Raw genomic sequence first — 10344 nt, forward strand, 5'->3', positions numbered from 1 at the left:
GCTGCCCAGGGACTCCTCATTGTGTGCCCCTCTGCACACAGCATCTCATGTTGGCCACATATTCCTCCCTTCTCCCTCCTTCTTACTTCTGTGTCCTCTCCTTCCCTCCCCAGCACTGGGAAACATAGCCCTTAGAACCAGGCATGAGCGGCCCCATGCTGAACCCTGTGCTTTGAAGGGCTGCTCCTGCCCTGCCTCCCCAGGGGCAAGAAATCCTTAGGGCCGAGGAGACATGCTCTCTTCCTGTCGCGGAGCCCGTGCTCTTGTTCTAGAGCATATTCCAGGCACTTGAGGCCCCAGAGAGCCCCAGGTCTCCTACAGGCCTCTTCCAAATATAGGTCCTCTTCAAGGAAGACTGTGCCCCTAGTCTGCGTACAGTACCCCAAAGCCAAAGGTGGCCAAGGGGCAGCTGTTTGGGGAGGTGAACAGGACTTGGAGGTGCAGACTGGGGTGTCCACATGCATGTGCAGGAGGCCCCCGTGGTGTAGGATGGAGCCAGGCTGGGAGCAGAAGGGAAGCTGCGTGTGGGCTGGGAGCCAGGCTGGCCCTTCATGCGCCACCAGCTCTGGCAGAGAAGTCCAAAGAATCTGAGAATTCCAAGTTTGAACCCGGCCTTCCAGGTGCTTGTCAGGGTGGGAGGAATGGAACCTATTTCATCAGTTTGTTGGCTTGTTTCACGACTTTTAAATATTTAAACATGTATTTTATAAGCCTCCATTTGCACCCTTGCACTGGTAAGTGTGAGCGACTCTTGGCTGGGACTCTCTGCCTTCCACGGCACATCTGGGGCTTTGATAGGCAACTCCTGGCGACACAGCAGGAAGGAAAAGCAGTCCTCGTCAGAGAAGGACACATGCTATGGCAGGTGCGTAGTGCAACAGCCTTTTGGTGCCTCGCAAATCATGTCAGGTGGGAGTGGCTGCCCATCTGTCTTTGCTAGCTGGTCCTGCTGGAACACTGGGGTTGGCCAGCCTTTTTTTTTTTTTTTTAAAGATTTGTTTGTTTATTTAAGGGGGGTGTGTTTTGGGGGGGTAAGGGCAGAGGGAGAGAGAAATCCGAGCAGACTGCCCGCTAGGCGCAAAGCCTGACACGGGGCTCAATCTCATGACCTGATCACCACCTGAACCGAAACCAAGTGTCGGACACTTAAGCGACTGCGCCACCCAGGCGCCCCTGGCCATTCTTTTATCATGGAGGTGTGCGAGTCAGGAAGGCCAAGTGCCCTGTCTTTATCCAGCACCGGGGCAGTCAGTATCCCTCCCACCCTCTCCCCACTCTACTGAGAGAAATGGTGTTTACGTGGGCTCAAAGTAGCTTTTTGTTCTTTCTTAATACACACCATTACATGATGGACATTTTAAATGGGGAGGTTGTCCATTAGTGATGCAGCTGGCCAGAGGGATTCGTTGTTGGGAGGGGTGAGGAACCTGGGAAGGACCAGGGATCAGAGAGGCAGGCAGAAAGGCTGCTTCAGGGCCTAGTCGAGGCATAAAGACCCAGGGCAAGTCTAGTTTCTGTGGCACAGATGTTCCCTGGAGCCCTGGTCCCTTCATTGTCTTCCTCTGCTCTCCTCCCCCCTTTCCTCGCCCCTCCCATAGGCTCCTACTCTCCGTCCTTTTCTGTGCTCTCCTTCAGGCATATTAAAGATCGGAAAGGCGTTCCTGGGGGCAGGCATGACTAGTTTGTGTTAAACAGAACTTTCAGAAATAAAGGGGAAAACCAAAACTATTTCTCCCTTCTGATAAGTTGTATTTCTCTCTAAGAGGCCAGAGAACTCTTGAGGATTTCCCCCAGGATCTCTTTTACCAAGGATGTCTATTTTCTTTTTCGTTTGCGAGTAGGGACTAATTCATTCACTAAACCAGTATTTGCTGAGCTTGTATGATAGACAAGCACCGCTGCAGCCGCTGGAGAAATTGGGGTGAACCAAAACGACCAAATCCCTGCCCTGGGTCCCTGCACCTTCTACTCGGGAACACGGGCCGATAAACAGGATAAATCACAGCGACAGCAGCAGCAATGCGTGTGTCTTGTGTTTGGTGGTGAGAAGTACTAGGGAGAAAATAAAGAAGGGTACAGTGTGAGGTAAGGTGTTTAGGGAAGGCCCCCCTGAGAAGGTGACATTTAAAGAAAGGAGATGGGAAGGAGAAAATATCTGGGTTAGAAGCACTCTCGGCCCAGGCAGGACCTGGTTGGAAAGATTCAAATGACAAGGCCCAGAGGCAGGAGCACGCCTGGCAAGTCTAGGGATCAACAAACAGGCCAAATGTGACTGAATCTGGAACAGTATGAGCACAAGAACGAGTAGAAGGTGAGGTCGGAGAAGTGTGGTGTGTGGGTGGAGGACTATGGAGGCCTCTTGTTATATGCTGATGTATGCTGAATACGACGGGAAGCCACTCCATAGTTTAAGCCAAGGAGTGACAGGATCGGATTTGTGTTTTAACAGGATCCCTCTGGCTGCTTTGTGGGAGAGTAACCTGTGAAGGACTGGGTGAGGCCAGTTAGGAAGCCTTTGGAACAATCCAATGAAGAGTGGAAAGTATCTTAGACCAAAGTAGTAACAGAAATGGAGGAGTGGTGAGATTCTGGACATATTTTGAATATAGAATCAAAAGTTTTGCTAATGGATTGGTTGTGGGGTGTGAGGAAAAGAAAAGGAGTTACACAGAACATCAAGGTCTTTTACTTGAGCAACTAGAAGGAGGGAGTTGCTGTGAACCAAGAGGGAAGACTAATGGGGTGCAGGCTGGGGAAAAGATCAGAAATTTAGTGGTGGGGATTTACATTCTAGATCCCTTTCAATATCCAAATGGAGAGCACAGGTAGGCGGTTGGGTTTATGACTTTGGAATTCAGGAGAGTGGTCAGGCCTGAAAATAAATTTTTAGGAGTCATCAATGAATAATAGATGGTATTTAAAGCCAAGGAATGATGAGATTTTTGAGGAAATGATAGTAGATGGAAAAGAGAAGTCCAAGGCATGAGCCCTGGTACAGTCTAGTGTTTATGACTGAGGAGAAAGGAAAAAACAAGCAGAAAAGACAAAAGGACCAGCCAATGAGGAGAAGGGGAAGAATATGGTGCCGGGCAGTTCTGGAAGCCAGGTGAGGACTTCTCCAGGAGGAGGGAGCTAGCAACTGTGCCCGTCGCTGCTGACAGAATGAGTAAAATGAGGACTGAGACTCCTCCGAAGTCAAAGTCACTGTTGACTTTGAAGAGAGTAGTGTCAGTGGAGCGGTGGGCATGAAAGTCTTGTTGGAAAGGTTCAAGAACACATGAAGAGGAAGAATTGCAGTCAGTGAGTACAAACAATGCTTTGAAGGCCATTAGTTGTAAAGGGAAGAGAGAAATGGGGCTCAAGCTAGAGGAGGAAGTAGGGTTGAGAGAGATTTTTAAAAATAGGAGAAATAACGGCATTTGTACATTGGTGGGAAAGATCCGGTAAGGAAGGAGAAAGGGAAGATGCAGGGTTAATGGGCTCAATCTGGTAACGTTCAGAAATATCTACATTGTATTGAATGCTTGTACAGATTAGGTTTTTATATATGGTGTTCATCCCTTAAAACATGAGACATACATAAGTTATCATTTTCATTTTTCCAGTGGGGAAATTGAGACTCAGAGGTTGAGTCCCTTGCCCAAGGTCTCCCAGCAAGGATAGAGAAGCGCTGAGTCAGAGGGAAGCTCAGGCCACATTGCTTCTGAGGGGACCAACCACTCTTCTGGTCCTGGAGCTTCCCAGGCACCGAAACGGCAGGTTTACTCTTTCACATCCCTGCCTGAAGGAAGAGTGTGTGTGCTTCTCACAGTCATGACCAGAGACTTCTACTTTCTCTTCTTTCTTAAAGTCCGGGACAGGAGACAACAGAGAAGTTGGCCCAAACCTCAGTATGTTGGACATCTAATGAATACTGTCGTGTTGTGCGTTGGAACATACAAAGGGATAGAAATCAAGAGTCCTGGGTTTTATGGCTGTATTACTTCTGGCAAGTCAATGAACTTTGAGTCTTTGTGTCTTCATTAGCAACATAGGAATAAAAACATCTGTCCTGTCTGCTTCTCCGGTGGTTGTGAAAACATCACTCTGTATCCCCCTCTCCTCCAGGGCTCCGGCAGTATGTCCTTCTGCCATTGCCGAAGTATTTGACACGCGCGGGCACCAGTAGTTCTCAACCTGATGCACAGCAGAGCCCCCAGGTAGTTTTTACAAATATTGCTCTCCTACTAGGATATGGAGCAACTAAAACTCACAAACATGCTAATGGGAGTGGCAATTTGCACAACCGCTTTGGAAAGCAGTTTGGTAGTAGCTATTGGAGTTGAACCAACATCCCCCTGTGATCCAGTGATTCTACACCTAGGTTTATACCCAAGAGAAACGTAAGCGCATGGGCACCGAGGGACCTGTACAGAGATATTTGCAGCAGTATGCTTTGCAATTGCTCAAGCCACAAACAGCTCAAATGCCCATCAACAGCAGGACAGATGAACAAGTTGTGGTATATCCATATAACGGTATACTGAACCGTATTAAAAATTTGCACACTATGGCCACAACCACACAGATGAATCTCACAGGTACAGCATTCAGGGAGAGGAACCGGCCATAAAAGATTTCCCTCAAAACACGAGATATCACAAAACAATGAAAACCAGGAAAATCGTGAATCTCTATGGTGTTAGAAGCCAGGACTTTTAGAGAAGATGAAATGGGTAGTTACAGGGAGGGCACAGGAAGGGCTTCTGGGTTGCTGGTAATGTCCAGCTCTGTGTGTATGTGTGTGTGTACCTCAATGATGGTTATACAGGTTAAAAATACATATACATTGTGTAATTCACGGAGTTGCACACTTATCACTTGTGTACTTTTTTGTCTTTGTATTTTACTTCCATTAAAAAACAAAACTGCGGACGCCTGGATGGCTCAGTCAGTTAAGCCTCTGCCTTTGGCTCAGGTCATGATCCCAGGGTCCTGGGATCGAGTCCCACATCGGGGTCCCTGCTCAGCGGGAAGCCTGCTTCTCCCTCTGCCTGCCGCTCCCTCTACTTGTACTCTCTCTCTCTCTGGCAAATAAATAAATAAAATCTTTAAAAAACAAAACAAAACAAACCCAAAACAAAAGTGCTGCCTGGTTCCTGTCTCAGATCAATTAAAAATCCCTGGGGGTGAGGATCGCCTGGGTGACTCAGTCAGTTGGGTGTCGGACTCTTGATTTTGGCTCAGGTCATGATCTTGGAGTTGTGAGATCGAGCCCTGCCTGGAGCTCTGTGCGGAACGTGGAGCCTGCTTGAGATTTTCTGTCTCCCTCTCGCTCTGTACCCTCCTCCCCCTGCTCGTGTGCACACACTCATGTGCCTGCTGACACTCGCGCTCTCTCTCTCTCTGTTGTGGGGGGAGGGAAGAATCCCTGGGAATGAAGCCCTGGCATGGGCACTTTCAGGAGGGTCTCCAGGGCTGAGAAAACGGCCTTCCCCCATTGTTGGTGCCCTCCCCTCCTGGCGGCCTTTAAGGGACGACTTACAGCTATGTGCCTGGGTGCTGACTGGGTGTGCCTCAGAGCAGTGGGGAGGAGAGAAAACCGGAGGGCCCTGTATGCAGATGGCCAACAGCATGACTGGCCCTCGGGGACGCACCTCTGAGGGTGAGGGTGAGCCTCCTCGCCTGGGGCAGTGGCTAAAGATGGCCTTCAGGGACCACCGGCTGCCACCCTTGCTTAAGGGACTCCTGAATTTAATTTCAAGTTCACTATTCAGAACAGTCGCTGCAGATTTATTTTTATTTGCCTGGCCCTTTGTGGAGATTCTGACTCTTCATTTATACTTTTGTGTTTTACTGTAGTGACCTAGTTGTTTTAATTCTTTTCTGTCTTCCTTTTAATATATAATCTTTTTGTCCACAAGTGATACAGCCACATCCAAAGGCTGTACCGTCACATGCCAGGAAGTCTGGGCTGCTTTTCTAACTCTTGTCCCACATGTGACCGACAAGCAGATTCTTTTTGTTTTTTAAGATTTTATTTATTTATTTGACAGAGAGAACAAGCAGGGGGAGCGGCAGGCAGAGAGAGAAGCAGGTCCCCTGCTGAGCAGAGAGCCCGGCGCAGGACTCGATCCCAGGACCCTGAGACCATGACCGGAGCCGAAGGCAGACACTTAACCAACTGAGCCACCCAGGTGTCCTGGACAAGCAGATTCTAAGTGCACTCCACTCTTAATCTTGGCTGTTCTCCACTTTACCTAATAGAGAAAAGGGTTATAAACAGTGAAAACCTTTAGTATCTCTTGATCATTACTCCGAATTTATGAAAGGAAACATTTATGGGCAAACTCTACAGCTTGACAGAGCTCCTACACTGTAAGCTTTTTTTTTTTTTTTTTTTGAGGCTTTTCCAAAATAATAGCTCTACAGTTCAACCCTAAATAGCATTTTAACAGGGCCGTGGCCTATTTACATTTATTTAAATAGCTGGAGATAGCTTTTCTAAGACTGTTTTTAATTATAAAATATTTTTATCAAGAGAAATAAACTTTGTTATAGCTCTAAACTCAAAGCATATTTTATTTTGTTTTTTTTAAAAGATTTTATTTTTAAATAATCTCTACACCCAACACGGGGCTTGAACTCACCACCTCGAGTTCGAGTCGCACGCCCCACTACTGGAGCCAGCCAGGTGCCCCAAAGCAAATTTTATTATATAGATTTTGATATAAGGGAATTGAAGGTATAAATATCTTTTTAGATGCAGTAATATTCCTCATATAATCATTATTCTCAGAAAATCTGTACTTATACAAATTTATAGTGTAGGAAAAAAGTTGCTCACTGTGGTTTTATCATTGGATTATGGTTAATTTCCATGTTTTCATTTTTGTCTATCTGCATTTTTTTTTTTTTGCTCCAGTAAAAAAAAAAAACAAAACTGAGAAAATATAGAAAATCTGAAATACAGGCATCCCTCTCTATGTAGGAGTTATGGTCTTAATAGCCAAGCAGCTACACTTCTGGAACCCATAGAATCAGCAACACCCAAGAGCGTGTTAGATCTCGAATCCTCGTGCCCACTCCAGACTTGCTGAGTTAGAAACGCTGGGCGTGGACCCCGCTTTCACAAACCCTGCAGGTGACTCATCTGCCCCAAATCGGAGAACTGCTCTGAAGAAGAGCGCGCAAGCCCTGTGGCTAGTTTGGCAAGCCCCGAAGTGACCTGCTCTGGGCATAGGCAATTTGTTTGGTAAGCCTGGTTTTTGCTCCCCTCCTTCTCTTTTTATTTGCCTGGCCCTTTGTGGAGATTCTTGCCCCCAGTCAAACCTAGACCAGTAGTTCTCAACCCTGCCTGGGAAGCTTTTAAAAACGTGTCTCCCCAGATGGGTCCTGGGCATCCAGGTGCTTCTCATGCGCGCCAGGGTTGATAAACTCTGTTCTATATTCAGGTTCTTCTGTGGTTGAGACAGATGATTGTTAACACCTGCCGCCAAGTTCTTCGGGTTGTTTCCTGCGAGCCCGGTGAAGCAGAACTCAGGCCTCCAGCGTCTGCTTGTCCACACCTAAAGGTGTTTCCTGAGGGCCGACGGGGCCCTGCCTCGCAGGTAGCTCCGCAGACCACACAGCAAGGCCCCGAAGAAGTGACGCTACCTGCTGGCACGCACAGGGGGCCGCCGGCTCCTCCGCCAGCCCCGACTCTGCTGCCCGTGCCGGATGCTGAGATAATGTGAGTGAAATGTCAAAAATGCCAGCTATCCTTATCTTCGTTATCTAAAGCGTGTGGACCCCCTTTTCATTTTTAGCTCACACAATACCTACTTGGAAGACCCATCTTGGTGGTTTTCTCTTGAAATGTCTACCCCTCCCCCACCCCCAGACTTTCCTGCAAAGTCAGGAGAGACCACTGGGCACTCATGAGGGATGTCGTAAGCCAGTGGTCCTTCGTATGTGGTGGCCGGGGTGGGGGGGGTATATGCGTCAGCAGCATGAGTATCACCTGAGAATGTGTTAGAAATGCAAACTCCTATCACCACAAGATTGAATAATCATAGAGAAGGCAGGAGGAAACTTCTGGAGGTGATGGGTATGTTTATGGCATGGTTTGTGCTGATAGGTCCACGAACGTATATTTCTCTCCGAACTCCTCAAGTTGTATATGTTACAAATCTATAGCTGTTTGTATGTCAATCATCCCTCCATAAAGTAGGTGTTAGTTTCTTTTGTTGTTTGGTTTTTTTTTTTTTTTTTAAGAAATGCCAACTGTTGGGCGCCACCCCAGAACTTCTGTGTCAGACACTCAGGAGAGGGGACGCAGCCACCCGTGTGTTCTGATGCGTGCTCGCATCTGACGACTGCCGCTCTGCACCGGTGCCTCGCAGGATTGTGAGAAATGCACCACCTCCAGCCCCAACCCAGGCCAACTGAGTTAGAATCCCAGATTCCCGGGATCACACTGGAGTTTGAAAAGCGCTGCTCGAAGCTCTCTCCCTCGATCTGGTCAGTGTTAGAACACCAGAAATGTGCATTCTTGGACCGAAGTGTCTTAGCTCCCCACAGATATGCCACATCACAAGTAGTACATTTAAGGGTGAGAAACACAGGTATGAGCTACCGTTCTGTATTTGTGCAAGACAATTTGTGCTGCTATTGACCACCCCCTCGGATAAAGATTCATTCTGTCCATTTTCTGAGCGTTTAGAGCAAGCGCAATGTCTGGTTTTGTTTTGTTTTTTACACGGGGAGTTGAAGTTATGAAACCCACCCTGCCTAAGATGCTGGGACATTTTGACATTTACCTCATTTCGGAGAACTAGCCTGAGGCCTCTCCTACAGCTGTCCCTTCTCCTGTTGAGTGAGCTTTAAGTCTTGGGGTAACAATTCTGTTGTGGCTGCTTTTTTCATTATAAGTGGCCTCAAATACTGTGTGAGAAGAGAAGGGGTTGGTGAGATAGAAGTGTGTGGCTGATGTCTGGAAGCCTCTCCTCCTGTATAGAGCATAACGATTTCAAGGGCTCCGCTCAAAACTCTCCTTCTCCGTGCAGCTTTCCTGGCAGCCCTCCACCAGCTGTAATTAACATGGCCTCAGATAACCGTATTTGTTATCTGTCATTATAACAGATATCAAGTATTTCCCAGTATTTTGTGAGTTAATGTTTGTGAAGTGCTTGAACAGTACAGGAACGTAGTACACACTCAGATTATAGTTGACCCTTGAAAGACACGGGGTGGAACAGTGCACGTCTGCTTGTATGTGTTTCGGTTTTTACACATCCAGTATGTACAGTATATAATGCATCATAACCTACAACATGTGTGTTGTTTATATTATTGGTGAGGCTTCCGGTCATCAGTAGGCTGTTTTCGGGGAGTCAGGTTACATGCGGATTTTCGATTGTGCCCCTACCCCCCACATTATCCAAAGTCAGCTGTATCACTAGTCCCATTGTTGTTATTGTTTTTCTATACTTATGGGTTATTCCTGTTAGATCTCTTCGAGGTGAGGAGAGGGCTTTAGTTACTGACGGAGTCCCGAGCAGGCCTGGTTTATGCTGTGCTCAGAAGAGGTTCTTCCACATAACATTAAGGAGAGTAAATAAGTGCTTTAAATGTGGTTTATTATCATAATTGGAGCATTAGGTCTCAGTCAGTCTTACCCAGAGAGAGAAGCTGTTGTGCCAACAAGGGGAGCACATCCCTTAGCCCCAGTCCCACAAGGCATCAGACAAAAAAGGAAGTGAAGGATAGATGTCACCAAAGTGTCAGTGAAACTCAATTCAGAAGAAACTCTGACCAAAACCAAAATGGAACCAACTGAAAATGTTAATGGTCATTTTTAGTAAGTCACAAGAATTTGAAGAAAAGCTATTTTAATAAGTAGAACTATTTCATTTTCCATGAAGCCTAGGAAATTAAGATCTAGATGGTTTCTTTTACACAATCTCTGGTCAGATTTGTACCTCTTTTGCAGAAAGCAGTATGGTTTCACCTTAAATAACTCACGGGGAAAAAGCGGAAGGGATAATGTCTTAAGTATCTATTTACAACAGAAAAAACGCAGTGGGTGTCCTATGTGAGGGTCCGCCAACATAGCACTCTGGAAAAAGTTCAGCCCAGAAAAGAAAACCGAGGAAAGACTCGGGTTTGCATGATGTGTACAAGTGGGTTCCCAGTGAAACGAGCAAAGCTGAGATTCAGGACTCCACCCTGAAACACCCCAAGCCCCAAGACGGACCCTGGCAATTTTGTGTTTGTAATTTTGCATTAGTGTTCGTAAATGGGCTTCCCAAATTGTGTAAGTGTCAGCCCCTCTAGGTCTGCTCCTGATGAAATGCCTCTCCCTGGAGCTCTTGCTTTCCAGAT

The 10344-nt window shown here is 47.0% G+C and overlaps 1 long non-coding RNA gene across 4 annotated transcripts; it reads left to right on the top strand.

Annotated features, from left to right (window-relative positions):
* Positions 1-6114: 6114 nt before the first annotated feature.
* Positions 6115-9718, top strand: LOC103671287. 4 transcript variants are annotated; one of them, XR_570821.2, is made up of 4 exons: positions 6115-6176; positions 6971-7234; positions 7434-7711; positions 8236-9718. It is a non-coding gene; the product is annotated as an uncharacterized LOC103671287 (long non-coding RNA). The 4 variants fall into 4 exon arrangements; XR_005832967.1 differs by having other exon boundaries at positions 6136-6176; positions 6905-7234; XR_570816.2 differs by lacking the exon at positions 6115-6176 and adding an exon at positions 6183-6357 and having other exon boundaries at positions 6905-7234.
* The last annotated feature ends 626 nt before the right edge of the window (positions 9719-10344 follow it).

The sequence above is a fragment of the Ursus maritimus genome, unplaced genomic scaffold (genome assembly GCF_017311325.1).
Source record: "Ursus maritimus isolate PB19 unplaced genomic scaffold, ASM1731132v1 scaffold_6, whole genome shotgun sequence".
Taxonomy (NCBI): Eukaryota; Metazoa; Chordata; class Mammalia; order Carnivora; family Ursidae; genus Ursus; species Ursus maritimus.